General features: G+C 37.7%; 1 long non-coding RNA gene across 1 annotated transcript in view; it reads left to right on the top strand.

Annotated features, from left to right (window-relative positions):
• The first annotated feature begins 2,256 nt into the window (after window positions 1-2,256).
• Window positions 2,257-20,937, top strand: part of LOC308521333 — a 112,103-nt gene continuing 93,422 nt past the window's right edge. The window contains exon 1 of the long non-coding RNA XR_013996160.1: window positions 2,257-2,571. This is a non-coding gene — a long non-coding RNA (uncharacterized lncRNA). The remainder of the gene's footprint in view (window positions 2,572-20,937) is intronic.

Genomic DNA, 20,937 nt, shown 5'->3' with positions numbered 1-20,937 from the left:
TTTCATGGATTTAAATGCCATGTATATACAATGACTTCCAAATTTGTATCTATAGTCCAAAACTCTCCCTTGAACTCCAGGCTTATATATTCAACTGCCTGCTCAACATCTCCATATCTAGGCAAAGGTAACATGTTCACTGTTGAACTTTTCATCTTCCCCATAAAATCTGTTCTTCCCACTGTCTCTTGGTCAATGTCAGCTCTATTCTTTGTTTGATGGAGCCCAACATTTTGGGAAATATTATTGGCTCCTCTCACTAATCTTCCTCCCTTATACCTAACATCCAATCCATTTAACAAATCCTATTGTGTCTAACACCAAAATATAATGAGAAGTCACTTACTTCTAGCCACCTCCACCAAAACCTTGTCAACACCACTGCGATCTCTGACTTGTTTTATTGCAATATACTCTTTATTAGGCCCCCTTCTCCCACTCCTACTTCCACACAGTGATCCTGTTAAAATGTGAGTCAGATTACCTCACTCCTCTGCTTAAAACCTTATTTCTTCCAAAGTAAAAGCCCTACATGAGCTGCCTCTCTAGACACACTGCCATCTCCTACTACTCGCCAGTCACTCCCACCTCAGAGCCTTTGCACATGATATTTTTGATGATCAGCCTGTGACACTCTGCCCTACTTCTTTCCTCATCAACTTCAAGTCTTGTTCACTTATCACCTTTTCAGTGAAACTTTCCCTCATACTCAATTTCAAGTTGTAAGCTCCAATCTTACCATTAACACTTCCCTGTGTTACTTTTTCTCCACAATGTTATCATTATTAAATATTCTATATAAATTTTAAATTTATTGTTATGGTCTCTTGCCAGAAGAATCAGAATTTCTCACAGCCTACATCTTGAAATCCTGCCAATTCTACATGCAAACACACACACACACACACACGCTCTACTCTGTGCTCTTTTTTTTATTTTGAAGCCCTTATTACCAACTAACATTATGTATTTACTTACATTTATTGCCCATCTTCCTCCCTACCCCAAATATAAACTGCATGAAAGCAGATAGTATCTGTTCACTGTATCTTCAACATCCGAGATGAACTCCTACCACTACAGGCTTGCTTAACCCTAGCACATAAGATCTTAGAGAGGTATAAATACCTCCTTTCTCCAATAATCAATATTAATATTTGAAAAAGGACTCTGGATTTCCTCAGTGTTGTGCCTACGCCTAAAACATTTTGTGTCTACAGCCATGGAGAAATCTGATTGGCCAGTATGGGTCACATGCCCCTTAGCATTCTGCTGTGGGAGGTGGGGGTTGTGGAGAAGTCTATGCAATCCATAGATAGAGGAAGGAAAGTTTCCAAAAGAAAAAAAAAAGAGGTTTTGTTAACAGAATGGGGTGGGAGAAAAGGGAGAGGCTATGGGGGAGGCAGAAAAAACAGATGGCCACCACTGAGCTTTTCCAGAGTGGGAAGAAAAAGATGGGATAAGCTGGGGCCCCTGGTAGAGAAAGTATCCTTAAATAACTGTACCTTCACACACTTTGGGAGAACATGCTGCTATCCTGGGTGTGCCTGTATGGCATCATCGTGCCCTGCTTCCTGAATGACTCCCTGTGGGGAGGGCAGGGGGGATCTCCCTAGCATGAATAATCCTGATGCTTCACCACATAAACTGGAGGCAAGGCAGAGATCAGCAGCAGCATAAACACGATTTCTATTTTTCACCACATAATATTGTTCACCAGCACATTTGCGCAATTCTGCATCCATGGCTATAAAGATTAAGCAACACCTCATTTTTAGATAAGGTTAAAAATGAATTAGTTCAGAATAAACAACAGCTGTGACGTGGGCATATGTACATACACTCACTTTGGAAAAAAATATGAATCTTGCTTCTATTGTTTAGCTCAGGAGGTTTTGTCTATTTTGTTGTTTTCATTTCTGTGTTTTTGTTACACTTCATCACAAGGCATTTTAAATTTTTTAGAATGTATTCCTGAATATAGAAAATGTTTCTTGGGTTCTCCTGAGAGTGGGGTGCCCAGGCTAACCACAGGCACACACACATTCTTCCCATAGTACAGTACTTTAAAATTAATAGCACATGCAGAGGAAAAACTAAACCCTTTGACGTCACTCTTGAAATGAGGAAACATAAACAGAAAAGGCTCCACTCCAGTAAGCTGCCAGAGTGGAAGCTGATTGGTCTCTGCCTTTCCTTGCCTGTGGCAACTGACAGCACCTCCCTGCCTCGCAGGCCGGCTGCCTGTTCCCCAGCCAGTCGGTGGGTCTGGGCACTGCGGCAGGCTCGGCTCTGTCCCAGCACTTGTCTGGGAGAACAGTGGTGTACTCACCCAGAGAGAATCTCTCTTTCCACCTTCCTTCTCGATCTCTCTGTGTGCTTTCTGTGTTTCTTTCTTTCTTTCTTTCTTTCTTTTTTTTTTTTTTACTTAATTATATTCCTAATCCTGGATGAAGTTGCTGGATTCTGCAGCACAAGTCTTCATGAACAAGCAGCACCGGTCAGAGATTTCACGGCATTCAAAGGTCACAGAACTGCCACTATGGTTAAATGTCTTGTTTAATGGTTGAGGTAGGTACAACAAATTTAAGCGGCAAGCTCATTTTTCTTAGAGAACAGAACCACAGAGAGATGGCAGGAGTTTTAAAGTGAACCTGTACATATGTGTTTTTTGGTCTGTGATTGTTACTACAGCAGTCAGCTTTTGAATTTCCTTCCTTTTTCTAGGCGAACTGACTAAACATTATCACTTAGCCTGCATTAACTGTTTCATTCCACCCAGTCTGATGAGAGACTTGGGTATTTTCACTGTACTTTGAGTCCCTACTGAGGAGGGACTTTCTTTTTTCTTTCTTTCTTTCTCTCTTTCTTTCTCTCTCTTTCTTTCTTTCTTCTTTTTTCTTCTTTTTAATGAATGCAATATTTCTTTCCAATGTAAATCTTAGTATTGGGTCATTTTTCTTTTTGGTGGGACAGGATTGGAAAATATTGGTAAAGAGATTGGTGGGGTTTATGGAACAGGAAAAAAGCAAATCAGTGTTTCTCTTGAGTTAGTCATGTTGGTTGATAGCATACTTCAAGATGAAGAAATTAGGGCGAGAGGAAGAAACTGGTAATGAGACTGAAGGTAGAAAAATCTATAGAAGGTGTGTCAGAAAAAGGAATCTTGAGGAAAATGGACTTTACCACCTTGTTGCATTTTTTAAAAAAAATGTTCCGGATGTAGAAGTCAATAGGGCAGTTGCAGGCACTGAGTTATATCACCAATGATTTAGGTCTTCTTATTTAGAAAGGAAAATAAAAACTTCTTTATTAGCACTATAAATCTGCCAATTATCTTTTTTTAATAATAGTTTAAATCAGAGTGAGATTTTTAATTGGGGACTTAAGTGATTGAGCCTGGTTCCTAATTAATCATCTGTAGATTCACGTGCTGTCACCAGGCTGACTATTAAAACATTGGAGTGAATCTCTGTACCGGAAGGCAGGCATATGCATGCATATACAGTAAACACTCTAAATGCTGCAGGAAGCAGGGCAATGAAACCCAGGGCTGATGTTGTTTTCAATAGCGCGTTATTATTACATGTTGAGGGGAGCCCCTGCTGGAAAGCATTCCTTTGCAAAGTTAATTTTTTGTTAAAGCAATTCAAGTAATAGATGGTTAATATGAATTTAACTTATTACCCTTCTCAAAGTTATGCAATAGCAAGTAAGACAGGATTATGTGAAACCATTACTCTGTTTCCAAAATTTCTCACTTTATTTTTTAAAAAAGGGTTTCTGTTCTCAATATTGAAATTTTAAAAACGGGGTCATGTTAGCAGTGATATTAAGCAAGGTATCACCTGCGCAGTGCATTTCAAACGGTTAACAAGATTAACTGCATCTGACTGTAATGTACCAAACTGGGAACTGCAAAAATATTAGCTCTGAAATGCAGAGGATGTGCTGTGAATGGACAATTGCCTTTCTGCAGCGCCTAGTGGGAAAACAAGGACTTTGTGTGTTGCAAATGTCTAACTGCAGCTCCTCCATTTCCTCTGCTTTATCTTTTATTACTGGCTGGTGAAACAAAGACGTGTGTCAGTAAAGTCTTGATTGACATTTTCTCTAATAAAATGAAGTTGCTTTTTGTCTCAAGCAAAAGCCCAGAGTTAGCTAGTTGCAATTCTAAAGGCTATATCCTCTTTACAAGGATTTTTACCTATCACTGTAAGCTGACCCATTTCAGAGTGCACTGACTCAGTTGAACAACATGAGACAAAAATCAGTGGTGTCTATAGGTCAGCAGATTAGCTGAGAGAAATTGGTTTTGGAATTAAATTACATAGGGTAGAAAATTCAAGTTGTATCAGGAACAGACATCATTTTAGGGAAAATAATTGCACCAGTACATCTATTAATGCCTGATATGGTGTTCAGCGCAGTTACCCATCGTCAGCTCTCATTAATACCTAGTTAAATGTTTGCTGAGAATTTGCTACACTTTATATATTGTAAGTTATTGAAATGATTGTCAAATATGGCATTTTCAACTGTCTTTGAAAAATGTTTTTGGTATTAATTCAGCCTAAAATGTAATATAGAAATCAATATATCAGTGGTACAGAGGAGGGCATTCCCATTGTTGACTTGCTGCTTTTTATTCAGCCAAAACACATCTTACTCCAAACAGATGCAAAAGTACAATGACCAAGTTTTCTCAAAGTGGTAATGTACCCATATGAAAAATGTCTCTGCCTAGTCATTAATCTTCCAAAGTCTGATCTGTTCTTAGCCAGGCTCACATCACAGGGGAAGCTGCTTGTTGACTCACAGAAGATAGTGTTAGAAGAAATTTCTTATGTGGTAAATTAATGCCAAGCAAGACTAAAAGGGCTTCATTATATTAATGAAAACTGTCAAAATTAAGAACCAGAATAGACTTCAGAACTTATAAATGTAAAAGCTAACAGTTATTCTAAGTGGTTGAACTCACAATGACTTTCGGGGAGTAACTTATTGGGAGACCTTCAATGTACAGAAATTAGAATCCACTGTCCTATGAATTTAGCTTATGTATCCCATAGAAGTCTATAGACAAGTAGGAATCTCTCTTCTAGGAGACACATGGGGCTGAGAAAGAAGGGATTTGGCTTTTGGAAATGTGATGAGACCCTCTCCATCAGCGCCTCCCCATGGTGGTATCCCCATTTCATCTAAGAATGCACCTTGGGGAGCATGTCCATCGTTCACATAGGACTGGCTGTGGGATCCATACCAATGGCTTCTGTATGCATCCCAGTTGGCTTTGGCAACATTCCAACTTTGATTCTTGAGATATTGTGTACTTGATAGATTAGCAATATTTAAAGCAGTTGATATGGAAATTTGGGTGAGAGAAGGGAAAAAAGGGTACCGGGCATTGTTAGAGATTTAAATACAGAGAGTGAAATACATCAAAATTCTCAGGTTTCATCAAGCCAATTATACTTTCCCAAGAATCACGTAGGTATCTAAATGATTAAATGTGTGCTTAGAGAGTGACTGCATGGAGCGCACTAAAGGAACAGCAGGGAGAGAAAGGGGACAAGGTGGACATTCTCACTCAGGTTCTAACTAGTTGGGTACTGAGCCACTTGCTTACTCTTGACCTCAGTGTCATCATCTGTAAAATAAACTGGTTGTATTGGGTTATTTCCAACAACCTTTTTTAGATGAAACTTTTTATAATATTCCTACTGTCAGCTTGGAGTTCTTTAAAAATTCCATGTATAAATGAATGTGAAAGTGTCAAATAATCATTCAAAAACATTACTGCATGTTTTCAACATGTCAAAGGCTGTGCCTATTGAGGTGAAATGAATAAAATTGAGAGGTAAATCACTTATATTTAAAACTTATATTCTGGTTGAACATATGAACAAATAATGGAGTCTGTGCAGAGAAATGGAGAAACAAGAGTTTGGGAGGGAGGGAGTGACAAAGAAAAATGAAACAGAAGAGGGAGCTTTATACAAATTGAAATTCAAGAAAAATAAATTTTCTATCTATATAGATATTTCTATTATTGTGATCTTTAATATGATTAATTGAAGGCATTGCTATTCTTCTGAAATAATATATTTGTAGTGGTGTCCTTAACAAATACAATGTTGAAGAGAGGGAAAGTTTTCTCAGTGGTTGATTTAAGATACTCTACAGGCCTGACATGGTGAATTTAATCAGTGCATTGGCATCTCAGTGGTTGGCAAACCGAGGCTCGCGAGCCACACGCGGCTCTTTGGTCCCTTGAGTGTGGCTCTTCCACAAAAACCGACTTCTGCGCATGGGCCACGAAGTTTCATTCGCACTGTACATGTGCGCACCTGCACGTGGTATTTTGTGGAAGAGCCACACTCAAGGGGCCAAAAAGCCGCACGTGGCTCATGAGCCACAGTTTGCCGACCACTGGTCTACATCATCTCTTGAACTTGAAACTACTAGGGGTTGTAGAAAGTAGGAGTCCTTCAAGAACTTTGACAGCAGCCTCAGCTGCCAGTAGGCATTGGATACAAGCTAGGAGGTTTACAACCTATGATGGGCTTGAATGTTGATGCAGTGTGGTGTTCTGGGAAACACCCTCAATGTCAGGAGACCTCACACAGTGGCTCAGAACTTCCAGAGATGTCATGTGTGAATTAAGGCAAATTTCTTAAACTTTGGAGCCCTCAGTTCCCTTATCTTTAATATAAATACTGGTCCAATACTTCTAGGATGTCTTTATCCTCTCCAATTTCTGTGCTTTACCCTGGCAAGATTAATGTGGACATATTAGTGTCAGTTTGTTCTTTTCCTGCCACCTCTCCCATCCTTTATTTCTACCACTTTTCTGTATAGTTTGCCTTTACTGTCCAAATTTACATACTTTCGCCTCCAAAATATGCTCATTTCCAAATAAAAACAAAACAAGGTCCTGGGTTTTGGGGAATTTCTCCCCAGGAGGACTGTTGCTCCCCAGTGAAGTTCACTTGTTATTGCCCCATTGCTCTCCTGTGAGGCTGATGTGCTTCTCCCTGGTGGTGACACTTCCTTCAGATGGTAAAGGGACATGTCTGTGTTCATTGTCGCTGAGGCCTTGAATGTTACACAACAAGTGTATTCCTCCTAAGCGCCAATCCTAGATTTTCTATATTATTTCATTCATATCTCCTCAACTCTAATTCTGGTGTCTTTAGAAAATAACTGAAAACATGTTGATAAGTTAATTGGAGTGATCCTCAGAAGACAAAATATTGATGCATTCGTCATCCATTGACCTGATGGTACAGAGTCGCTGCCTCATCCTAGTGGTGGGATCTGATGCAGTTCAGTTACCCAAATTCTACTTAGGCCAGAGCATTCCTGCTGCCATTTCCTCTGGGCAAGGCTTTATACGGAGGGTAGTTTGGGGTAAACCTAAAAATAACATGACACAAAATACATGAAAATCAATTAGTCAATATGTAATTCTTACTATTCTAATGTATATATACCCCAATATTTGAAAATTTAAATCCTTCATACATTTGTTTGCATGTAGTATAGAAGTATGAAATTAATAGCCTCAGCCAATACAGCAGTAAGGAAAGTTTGTCCTTCCTTCATCCATTCCTCTCTTCCTCTTTTCATTTTTTGTTTGTTTTTTTGTTTTTTGTGGGTTTTTTTGTTTTTTGTTTTTTGTTTTTGGTAAGGAGAAGATGAAAATATTTAAGATAGATAATGAGATTTTGATGGAGTTTACTTTTGTGAAATTTGGAGTAATGTTTGTTTTAGTTTTTCCTTTCTAGTGGTTGATAAATTTGCATAAAATTTTTATTGAAAGTGCTGCTCAAATTGTATTCTTATTAATACCTTTTTGTGTTGTACATCATCATAACTTATAAATAAAAATACATGAAATATCTTTCCTACATGATGAAAACCATCCTTACCTGCCCACTGCTTCAGACACACAAAAATACGATTCTGTTGAAAAAAGGAGTTTACACATGAGATAAATATACTGAAGGGTGTGCGGTGGAGTCCAGGGCTAGTCTGGGGGACCAGTGTTCCCCTGGGTACAAGTATAGACATGAGGAGGTTAACATGTGCCTGCATGGGTCAAAATTTGATATCTAAAGATGCCAAGTGGTCAATGTTTTACATACTGTTTGACCACAGTAACTTTTAATCTAAGAAAAATCAAATTATATTTGTTTTTGCACTGTTTGTAATATAAAATTTCAGAAACCACCTGAACCCAATAGTAGGTGAATTGTTGAATACATTATTTTCAATCCATGCAATAGAATTCCATATAGTTATTTTTTTAAATGAGGTAGATCTACATGCACAAAACTGGATTTATTTTCAAGATGTATTAACTGAATAAAAGGCTACATTAACATTTGTATAACTGCATATACATATTCATATACACTGAGAAAACTTCTGGAAATTCAAATAAAAAACTTAAATTCTGGGTGGAGAACTTTGAGTATGGGATAGGGAAAGACTTCCTTTACATGTATATACTTTAGAATTGTTCACATCTTTTCCTCATGAAATTGTTACATATACAATAGAGAAAATTTATAGATATTTATTATTGTGTGCTATTTTAAGTTGCAAGAAAAATGGAAAGTAAAAGAAGAAAGAGGTCTGTTTTAGTTTCAGATTGCTTCTTTAGCATCTTCCTTCAATCCCATGGAAATTCTCCCGTGTGCCTCTGACACAGCTAGGGAGCACAGCTTGACCTGTACTAAGAGTCTTGGAAGTGAGGAGATAGTGAGTGCATCCATCACTCCTGCTTGAGTAACTCTGGGCCAGTCATCACTTTGGCACCAGTTTCCTTCTGTACAAAATGAGAGGCTCAGTCAAGCTCCAAGTTCCTTTCTGCTTTTGGGTGTGTCTGAACCTTTGGGCCTGTTGCATGCCCAACTAGTTGAGATGTTTCCCCATAAACTGAATATACATATCTTATTGGTTTAAACATTTTAACTGAATTTGCTGTTTAAAAATTGGTCAGTTTGGTTTAACTTTTAATTAATTAAATATGTAAAAATTTAAATTATACAAATAATGTCAAGGAAACCACACCTCACAGATAGACTTTCAAGATTAAAATGTACTATGCTATCAGTTATTCACAAAAAAGTAGAAAACACTACGTGTATTAAGTTGGGTAGTTGTGTGACAATACAAACAGCCAATGCTTCAGTTTGAATATGATTTATACGTTTCTTGGTTTTCCAGGAGGAAAAAGAAAAAAAACTTTCATTTCCCCTTCTCTTTATGCCACTTGCCAGCTGTGTCCAGTCAGATGAAAGAACTCAGTCATTCACAAAAGTTTGGATGCATTTTCATAAAGGGAGATGCTGCAGTAATACCGAGGTCTAAAGAAGGCCTTGATTTAGAAAAGGTCATTATATTTATGAAAAAAGTGTTTTCCATGTGATCAAAATGTTGTATTTTTTCCATGTCTTTGAAACTAGTGTTCTGGCTCTTTCAATTAAATAAAGCTTTTTTCAACTTAGTTTTTAGTTTGATTTGGAAAATATAAGTATTAGTCATTTTAGTTATCTAGTGAATTTTTTTTCTATTTTTCTAGACCTTTATTACTGTGTTTGGAGTAAAGAATAATCTTTAAGTTAAAATAAAACAAAAGGCATAAACATCAGATAGGAATTTGTGTAATAGCAGTTTTAAATGACTGGAACTAATATTCTAAACATTTCTTTGTAAATATTTTTTGTTATTAAAAATTATTAGTCATTTACAAATAATGCAATGACATAAATAAAATAATTGATAAATATTGTTCTATTTTTAACTAACCAGCTTCCCATGTGTGGGTGCATTAGAGAGAAATTAAGGGCAAGATCCTTCTTAGACTTGGAGACAAATGTATATGAAAGCTTTTTATGTGGTATTCATGTCAAAGGTAAAAACCAAAACAGTGAGTTCGAGAATATAGCCTATTTAAAATATGTCTTCTTTAATGTAAATCTTTTAAAAATAAGTCAAATGCATTATTGAATTAAATGACAATAATACTACATAATTTTTAAAATTCAGTTTACATATTTTACAAGGAGGAAGAGAAGGGAAAACAGGAAGAAAAGAATGAGGATCAAACACTTTTCAAAGAGCACTGAACTTGTAGCCTAGAGCCCTGGATTCAAGTTCCAGATGCTAGTCTTACCAAGAGTAATACTTTCACCAATTTATTTTGCATTTTTTACTTTCAAGTCTCTAAAATGTATATTTAAAGTGAGGTACCTTTCCTTTCTGAAGTTTCTAGGTCTTACTATACAGATGGATTGGCTTTCAGATGTAATTAATTACTTAGTGCAAAGCACAAATGTCAGGTTACTTCATTCTCAGAACATTCTATTAGGAAAGGATAGGTTATGCCCATTTTAATGGCAAGGGATTGAGGTTTATTGAAGTTACAGCTAATAAAATTGTCATTCAATCTCAGCATTTTCCACACCATTTTTATTGTTGTTATATGATTAAAATACTTTAGGTTTAGAATTTATCTTTACTCTAAACATGAGTTAGAAAAATACATTTTTAATCCTATATAATAAAGAGGTAATATGCAAATTGACCATCACACCCTCACACAAGATGGCCACCCCCATATGGTCAAAGATGGCCGCCACAAGATGGCTGGCAGGGGAGGGCAGTTGGGAGCGACCAGGCCAACAGGGGAGGGGAGCTGGGGGTGACCAGGCCTACAGGAGAGGGCAGTTGGGGGCAACTGGGCCTGCAGGGGAAGGCAGTTGGGGGCAACTTGGCCAGCAGGGGAGGGCAGTTGGGGGCAATTGGGCCAGCAGGGAAGTGGTTAGGGGGTGATCAGGCTGGCAGGCAGAAGCAGTTAGCGGCAATCAGGCAGGCAGGCAGGTGAACGATTGGGAGCCAGCAGTCCCGGATTGTGAGAGGGATGTCCGACTGCTGGTTTAGGCTCAATCACTGTGGGGTCCCAGATTGGAGAGGGTGCAGGCTGGGCTGAGGGACACTCCCCCAGCCCCCCACTCCCACCCAGTGCACAAATTTCATGCACCGGGCCTCTAGTTATAAAAATATAAAATAACTGTTTCAAAATGTTAAAGCAGTCTACTTGATATGTATACACAGGAGGTTCCAATATACAGAACAACATTATTTAATTTAAAATGCATTTACAATGAATGAATCTGACACCTTAAACTTGAGTTTTGCTCTGAGAGACAGTATAGTATAATGGTGAACAGTAGAACCTGGCACCCTTCATTGTGGTTCATTTATCAGCTCTATGATCCTGAGTAAGTTGCTTCATCTTTCTGGGCCTCACTCTACTTATTTATAAGATGAGGGTGCTCATAGTATCTGTCTCATAAGATTGTTGGGAAGATAAATGAGTTTTATTTGTGAAGTGCTTAGAACTGTGTGTGAAAGATAGTAAGCATCATGTGTACTGCATATCAACTTGTACTATTTGCTTACAAGTTATAAAAAGTATTTCATAGAGTTATAACTACTTTGTGTATAGTGCTGTTGGGTGCTTTAAACATTTAAGAGAAATACAGTTTTTAATTTATTTTTAACTTCCTGCACTAAACTATAGCACACATATCAAAAAATATGCAATATATAAGTGTACAGAAGTGGCTCTGTATAGCCATTACCAAAGCCAAGAAATAGAACATTATTACATTACTAGAGGCCTGGTGCATGGATTCATGTACTGATGGGGTCCCTCGGCCTGTCCTGCACCCTCTCAAAATCTGGGACCCCTCAGGGGATGTTGGATAGCTGGTTTCGGTGCCATCCCTGCAGGCCTGATCCAGACAGGAGGGAGCCCTATCCCCATAGGCCCAATCCAGATAGGAGGGAGCCTGATCCTGTGCATTGAGCATCTGTCCCCTGGTGGTCAGTGCACATCATAGCAACCGGTCAACCAGTTGTTCGGTCATTCAGTCGCTTAGGCTTTTATATATATAGACTAGAGGCCCTGTGCATGAATTCGTGCATGGGTGGGGTCCCTTGGCCTGGCTGGCAATTAGGGCCAATTGGGGCTGGTCGGCTGGGGGTAAGGACCATGGGAGGTTGTCTGTTGCACTGACCACCAAGGGGCAGCTCCTGCATTGAGCGTCTGCCCCCTGGTGGTCAGTGCGCGCCATAGCAACTGGTCGACTGGTCTTGTGGTCGTTCAGTTGTTCGGTCGCTTAGGCTTTTATATATATAGATTGTCATCTTTGAAATCCCAGCATTCCTCCTCCATTCTTTTCTTTTTATCTTTATTATTGAAAGTATTACAGATGTCCCATTTTTTCTTTTTCCCTGATTGACCCCCTCCCCCCCCACCCTCCAACCAAGCATTCACTGCACTGTTGTCTGTGTTCATGGGTTATGCATACATGCATATAAGTTCCCTGGTTAATCCCTTCCAGCCCACCCCCACCCCCTTCCATCTGAGATTCGTCAGTCGGTTCCATGCTTCCATGTCTCTGAATCTATTTTGTTCATTAGATTCCACATATATGAGATCATGTAATACTTGTCTTTCTGTAACTGGCTTATTTCACTTAGCGTAATACTCTCCAGGTTCCTCCATGCTATTTCAAAGGGTAAGAGATCTGTCTTTTTCACAGCTGCATGGTATTCCAGTGTGTAAATGTATCACCTCTTTTTTTATCTACTCATCTATTGATGGGCACCTGGGCTGTTTCCAGATCTTAGCTATTGGAAATAGCACTGCTATGAACATGGGGTGCATACATTCTTTCTGACTGGTGTTTTGGGATTCTTAGGATATATTCCTAGGAGTGGGATCACTGGGTCTAATGGCAGTTACATTTTTAATTTTTTGAGGAAACACCATACTGTTTTCCACAGTGACTGCACCAGTTTGCATTCTCACCAACAGTGCACTAGGGTTCCCTTTACTCCACATCCTCACCAGCACTTGTCATTTGTTGATTTGATTATAGCCATTCTGGCAGGTATGAGGTGATACCTCATTGTCATTTTAATTTGCATCTCTCTGATGATCAGTGACTTTGGCTTTTCTTGGGTTTCGTGTGTGTGTGTGTGTGTGTGTGTGTGTGTGTGTGTATATATGTTTCTAATACTTCATTCACATTTTTTTTAGTGCTGGGGTATTTTTGAAGCACAAATGAACTTCAAGTTGCAGTTATCAAATGCAAAATATACTTACTACCTTTAACCTAGAGTCTAATTATGAATTACTTATGAGGAATTTATAGATAGCTTGAAAATATATTTTTGAGAGAAAATATTAAATAGTTAAGAGAAAATGTCCTTGATATACACTGATATGTTGATTTTTTTTAAAGACAAATGTATATTTTTAGTTTTCATGTAATACGTGGTCTTTTTCTTCACAAATTAGAAATTTAAAAATTAGAATTTAAAAATAATCAGTGTTCAATAATGTTTAAAATATTACTAAGTGTAAAACATATTAAACTAAAAACATTAAGTGGTAAGTTTTATGAAGTGTTGCTATGAAACAATTGATAATATATCTTACTGATATTAAAAAATAAGGTCGGCTTAATATTTGAGTGTTTTGGCTCAAATTTATTTATGTGTTACTCCATGCATTTTCAAACTGAGAAGGCCTTTTTGTTACTTTAGCACATTAAAGAATAATAACAAAGAGTTATTACAAACTATTGAGTTATTACAAACTAAATAGCAGTTATGCACAGTTTTTAATTGCCACTTCCTCAGATGCTTATGAAGAGATACATGAATTACATTTGTTTGTGTTTTTAACACAACAAATATTTAGTGTTTCCTCCTTAGAAAAATGCGCAAAGCAATCCAGAAATGAATTATTAAGCTAATTTAATGTGTTGAATTTAAATTAAGAAAAAATTTACAAACCTGGTAATTTTGACCTGCCTTTAATTTATTCATGAGATCTAAAGTAAGCAGGATGACTTCAATTATTTTTCTAACTGTGAAATGGGCCTAAAATTTTGTCACCTATCACCAAAGAAATCTGATGTCATAGCCTGAGTTAGGGTTTCAGGCTAGATGTTTTTCAGTATGTCCAAGATGAGTTTCAAGTTCCACATAAGTAAGGGTCCTCTGAGTCCTTGACCTTGTCCTGGGCCGTTGTTCCATTGCTTGATGCCAGCATAGCCATACCGACATTGTCTCTGATCAAGCTAGTGGTTAAATATTTTGATTTTCACACCTTTTTGATGCCAATATTTTTATCAGGAGAATGGTCTGACAAGTCAATACGTGGAAACAATTTAAAAAGAATATTGCTAGTAGGCGCTGTCATGGACACCCAGAATTGTAATATGATCTGGTATGTCTGACGTCCCCCATAGTGCTCAGACGGTATCACATCTGTGTTCAGTATGTAATCCAAGTGAATTCTTACACATGCTTAACTGAAATTGAATTTTAGGCCCAATGGTTTACATTTTCTCTTATTTAATTTAGCCTCGATACCTTAAGTATGCTGGCTTAAATTTTTATTATGAGAGCCCCTGATAAATAATCAGATGATTATGTTTTTTTCCTGCCTCACAATATGTGCATCCTCATAAATAGATACTATAGGTGGTGCTCTTGCTGGTTTGGCTCCCTGGATAGAACATTGGCCGGGTTTGATTCCGGGATAGGGCATGTACTTCGGTTGCAGGCTTGATTCCTGGCCCCAGTCAGGGTGTGTGCCGGAGGCAACCAATTGATGTGTCTCTCTCACATTGATGCTTTTCTCTCTCTGTCTCGTCCCCTCCCTTCTACTCTCTATAAAAAAACAAAATAGACATAGGTGTAGATCTATAGATATAGATATAGATAAGTAGGTAATATAGCTATTAGGTCAAGCCATGTCACTGAAATGGGTATTTTTTAGGCTCAGACAGTCAAATATCAGTAATTTCAATGGTCCAACCATGTATTTACATATATATGTACATGTGTGTGTGCATGCAAATACACATGTGGGAATATATAGGCAGATAATAAATTACAAAGCTGCATGTCTTGGAAGGTAATGTGTTATTTGTAAGATGTCATCATGCTAAGATCATCACTGAAAACTGTCAACTCCAGAGAGATAAATGCTACATACATCTAGCTTCTTTTCACCGTGTGTGTGTGTGTGTGTGTAAACTTAGGACTTGGTTCAGTAGTGTATTGTGTACATGTTGGTTGAATAAAATGAATTTGAGAACAATTAATGAATTCTAGATTTTTGGCTTCCACCACTGGCATGCTGGAGAAGATTGAGGAAGGATGAAATTGGAGAAGGAAAATGCAGAGAGAAGTTAGGGTTCTGTTTCACACATTAAGTTTGGGAGGCAGTGTTCAGGGGAGAGATCAGAACTGAACTTAAATTTATCAATGCATATGCTATTTAAAGCCATGGCACCAAATGAGATCACCTAGGAAGACAACATAAATAGGAAGAGGGTGGAGGACTTAAGCCTTCCACCAGCTTCCAGAGGTTGGGACAGGAGGAAGAGCCAGGAAATGATTCAAATGCACATGCATCTGATTAGTACATGGTGCTGCCTATATTGTTGGAGTCTTGCCAGAGCTCATGCTTCAGAAGACTCCATAGACATGAAAGCCTTTTTATACATCACTGGTGGTGAGGGGCTGAGGCTTCTGGCTTATATCCTAACAACAGGAATTTTCCATACATGCTTGAAGAATAGCACAAAGAAAGTGTGGCATAAATATGCTGCTCCATGTGTGTTCATAGACGTTTTTACCATGATCATAGTTATATGTAGCCCCTACTGAGAGCCCAGTGGCTTTAAGTTATGCCATTATTATATACTAGTGACCTGGTGCACAGATTCATGCACACTGAAAGGAAATTAATTAGCAGGTGGCCAACAGGGCAGGACTGGGCAAGAGGGGCCAGACACGCCCTGGAGCCAACCTCCCGTTGTCCCTCCTTGGTGTTTGCAAAGTGAGCAGGGTCCCTCCAGCAGGTGGGGTACCTTGGCCTGATCTGCAGGGATCGGGCTGAAACTGGCTCTCCAACATCCCCCGAGGGACCCTGGAGTGCGAAAGGGCACTCTGCAAAGTTGCTGTCATACAGGGTGTGGAACTCAAACAGAAGTGTGCAGTAAACCAGATTCAGGACCAACAACAACATAACCCACAGCTAAAGGTGGAATTGCGTGGCCCTGTGAGGAATCTGGCTCCCTCCTCTCTGGTTTTGGGGTCCATCACCCAAGAACTGCCGCTGCCAAGTCACTGCAGCTCGGCAGCTCCTATATTGAGGGGCTGCCCTCTGGTGGTCACGTGCATCATAGCACCCAGTCGGATGATGAGACACTTAGCATATTAGCCTTTTATATAGATAGATAGATAGATTTCCCTTCACTCAAAAATATGGCCATCTTCAATTTACAAACTCACATTTAGAAAGACTTTTGTTTTGATACAGAAACTTAGAACTGGATGAGAATTTTTCCATAGACACTATATTATTTGTGACAGTTCAATGTCCAGCCAGCCCAAAAGCCTACACAACCCAGGATGTGAAATCCAAGAGCCAAGAATGCATAGACCCTAAACAACATAAGGAACAGGGTTTATGGAAATATTTGACTCAACATCTTAACATACCAGGAACATATTTTCTTTTCTTATTTGGGCCTAGCAAAGCAAGGATAGAGAATTGACTATCAGATAGGGTGGCAGGGGGCAGAGAAAGACGTTCCTCTGGTCACGGTCACTTACATATAAGATAGTCAGTGATTGTAGAAAATATAGGTATGTGGATTGAGGGAAAGAATCCTGGAGAAAGACAGGAAACTAGACATCTAGTCCTGGTGTTAACATTCACCTATGCTATGATCCCAACAAAGTTACTAACGGTTCTGTGGCTCGCTTTTCATTTATTTTATATTGGCTATGATAACCCCTCTCAGTGTCATTGTAAGAAACAGTTGATTATATGCATCCATCTATATACATAATATGTGTTCATGCGAGCAGTGTGGATGGTGGAAAGATCTAAGTAACTATTAAGTACTGGTCATCGTTATTGTTGTCTCATGCCATCTCTTTCTTATTTTAATTAATGATTCTTAGGAAAATATGAATGGCTGGAATTTAACAATGTGAGGCAAAAATAACAGAACAGAAACTTGAAAGAAAACAACTAATTCAAACAATTCAGAATAAGTTCTATTCATAATAACATTGTGATTATGTCACCTCATTAGCTCTTCATATTTTTCCTAACAGATGCTTCAGGAGTTGTCAAAATGATCTAATTCCAGCTTTCTTAAGGGTTTGAGTGCATGTAGAGAAGAGTTCAATTCCCTTGACAAGTTTTATCATATATAAATATAATCAGTAGCATTCTTATAATTTGCTGTCAGAAAGCACTCTAGAATTTCATTACAAATCGTTATTTACTATTTTGGTGCTGCTCTGCAGGCTAAGCCAGGAAGAATTCCTGTTTAAGATTTTATAATTTTATCAATGACTTCCCAAGAATGGCATTGCTTAAATTTTTCTCATGTACTATTGTCCACATCACACTAGCACTGCTGTTGTCTTTTTAAGGATACTTTCGATTTCACATAAGAAACTGCCAAACAAAAATCATACCAAAAAAAAAAATATTTACGCTGTACAATTTGTATAGCTTCTCTGATGAATGCAATCTGTCAAGTGCAAGCATCCATAGAATATTAAAAAATGTTTAGAAATTAGAGGTTTCCTTCTTATACTGTCTGATTAAAGCACTTTGCTACAAGATAACACAAGGAAGGAAACCCAGCTTTGTGAATCACTTCCTATCTAACAAAATCTCACAAGGCAAATTCATTCTGTTTGAAGTGGGTCTGTTATATAAAGACTACCAAGAACTGTGTAAACACATTCATTAAAGTATACCACAGTACATGAACCTGAAATTTCACGTTTCTGCCAATTTAATCAACTTTTTGATTAGTTGATACATAATAAGTTGCATTTGGTGTACACACGAACTTTGGAAAACATTACCTGAATTCACACTATTCATATATACATTATTATTGAGTAAATGTATTATATTTGTCATTAGTTCATGTCCAAATCTTTCACTTAAATTCTGTTTTTGAAAACCTTATCACCAACACATTATGATTGTCTTGGACTTAGTGAGGATTTTCTCTGTTTATATTTTACCAGTATTCTATAAGTAGAGAGGGTCATGTAACAACAATTTTTGTGTCTTAGTGTTTTGTCTAATGCATTAGTGTTTTGATCATGCCACTTTAATTAATTTTCTATGATTACTCTTGTATTAATGACTTAATTTTACAAGCATGAAAAAAATCACTCTGGTAACAGTCATGTACCCAATCACTTTCTGAAACGAAGGGATCTGATTATGGAAGATAGAGACAGAGCTGAAAGCAAATCAAATCTAGTGATTTATCAGTAAGAGGCAACCATTGTTAAACCTCCTCCACTCTTCTCTACCACAAGCTTCTAAATTTCCCCGGTCAGAAACATGCCTGAATTCCTGCACCATTCACAAATACAAAATGACACGATAAACAAAAATATCTAAGAATGGGGTGAAAATGTCAAGTTCCCTTCAAGTTCCCTTTGTCTCCAGGTTTTTTAGACTCAACATTTAAGTCCAAGAATATTCTCAAATTTTTTTCGTTGAAATAATACAGTGCCCTATGAGTATTTTTATTATGGAGGTTTGTTCCAAATAAATTGTTTTTGAAGGATTCTTTAATGATCTTTTAGGATGCCTTAATTGTTAGGATTTTACTAATTTTAGAAAAGAATGGATGCTTTAAAACAATAATAGAATTTACTGAATATATGAACTAGGCATATGTGATTTATTTTGGTGGGCATTATTTTTGTCTTTGTTATGATTGTAAAAGCAATATAACCAAGTTTTTTACTATTGGAAAATATAAAAATTGATCATCAGTGTTAATACTTTGGTTTGCATTCATAGGCATAGATATTTTTCTTTTATTAACATTTTTACATTTTTAATTGCAAATATTCAAAATATATGAAAAACTAGAGGAAATGATATGACAGAATCTATGTACCCATAGCCTAGGTAGCTATAAAATCATTCATTCAGCACATATTTGAAAACTGCTAAGCTAGACATTGTTGTACATTCAGCAGTGAGCAAGATAATGGGTGGGATACATGATAAATTAATTGCATGTATAAAAAATGATAGTGATAATTGCTATGCAATAAAGGAGAGCAAGAAAAATAGTTAAGGGATGTTGATGGGACTGGGCATGAAATTTTGAACGGGGTGCTTGGGAGCCTTCACTGAGCAGATGACATTTTAGAAGAGACCTGGAGGAGTTAAGAGGGTGGACCATGCAGATACCCAGGGAAACAATGTCCAAGGTTGAGGGCACAGCAAGTGCAAATGCCCTAAGTTGGGGGTGTGCCTGCTGGGTGGAGCCTCTCTTTTACCTCCTTTTTCTGCCTCATTAATTTCTCTTCTTAATCCAGTGGTTTTCTTTTTCATATTGACTTGTGAACTACTTTAATGCTGAGTTTTATTTTTTTATTTTTAATTTATATATTTTAAACTATACATTTCCCTCCCAATACCTTTTTAGCTAGACATTATCATCTTTGACACATGGCATATTCATTGTGATTCATTTCTAATATTTTGTAAATTCCATTATTTGTTCTATTCAATATTTATTTAGGAGTGATTATTTTACATTTCTAAGTGTGGGAGGTAAGAAGGAGATTGTTCTTTTTTATTATCAATTTCTAAATTTGATGCATTGTGTTCAGGGAATGCTGCTTATGCTTTCTACTGGATGGATCTGAGCTTTTAAATTCATTTTCTCTCCATCGGTTTGGAAATTAGACATTTCATTTTTTTACGGTTTCAGTGATTACTCTTAAAAACTAAAGTGAAAATATAAATAAGTATATCTGTATTTATTATCTCTATCACGCCCCAGAATAATATAAGATACTTATTTAAATCAGATGATGTCCACCCCCAAACTATGTTATTATTGTCTGTATTTGAGCTCTACCTTATTTTTAAACCATGAGCCAGTATCTTTTAAAAAAATTTTATGGTAAATGCTCATTTAATTTACCTATAGCTTTCAACATTACTCAGTATTATTTTCCATAGCTCATTCTTTTTAGGTTCACATTCTTTCTTTTAGGGTCTATAAAGTAGTAAATATTTTTATTTTTATTTATTTTTTTAAAATATATTTTTATTGACTTCAGAGAAGACGGGAGAGGAAGAGATAGATAGAAACATCAATGATGAGAGAGAATCATTGATTGGCTGCCTCCTGCAGGCCCCACACTGGGTATTGAGCCCACAACCCAGGCATGTGCCCTTGACCGGAATTGAACCCTGGACCCTTCAGTCTGCAGGCCAACGCTGTATCCAGGGAACCAAACCAGCTAGGGAAAGTGGTGAATATTTTTAATGTTTAGACTAAAAAACATCTTTTTGTAACATCACTCTTAAGTGATGATTTAACAGGATATAGAATTCTCCCTTTTGTCCTTTTCTCTCAACACTTCAAGGATAATATTCACTTGCGCTTTTAGTCCCTATTGTTGCTAATAAAATTTTTTCTGTGAGTCTAATTGTTGTTACTTTGTGGTATGTCTTTTCTGGATCTCTGCAAAGCACACTTCAAGACAAAATTAGAACTACTCAGTATTTCTGTGGGAAGTGGCCTGTGAATGCAGAGCAAAGGGAGCCGGAGAGGAGAGAGCCTTAGGGCCACAGTGCAGGTCTGTCTGACTGAAAGGAGAGGGGGAAAAGAGGGTTTTGTGGAGGAAGAGGCCCAACATTCGGCGCCTTAGCAAGGCTCATGGGGGATCTCCTAAGTAGAACTGCCTATTAGCAGAGTTTGGCCGGAAGGGTGGGCTCCTGTACTGGCATCATGCCCACACTGGGCAGGAGCA

The sequence above is a fragment of the Myotis nattereri genome, assembly GCF_964212035.1.
Source record: "Myotis nattereri genome assembly, chromosome: 6".
In the NCBI taxonomy this organism is placed as follows: Eukaryota; Metazoa; Chordata; class Mammalia; order Chiroptera; family Vespertilionidae; genus Myotis; species Myotis nattereri.
Note: the sequence above shows the minus strand (reverse complement) of the source record. Positions and strands in the feature narration are given on the sequence as shown.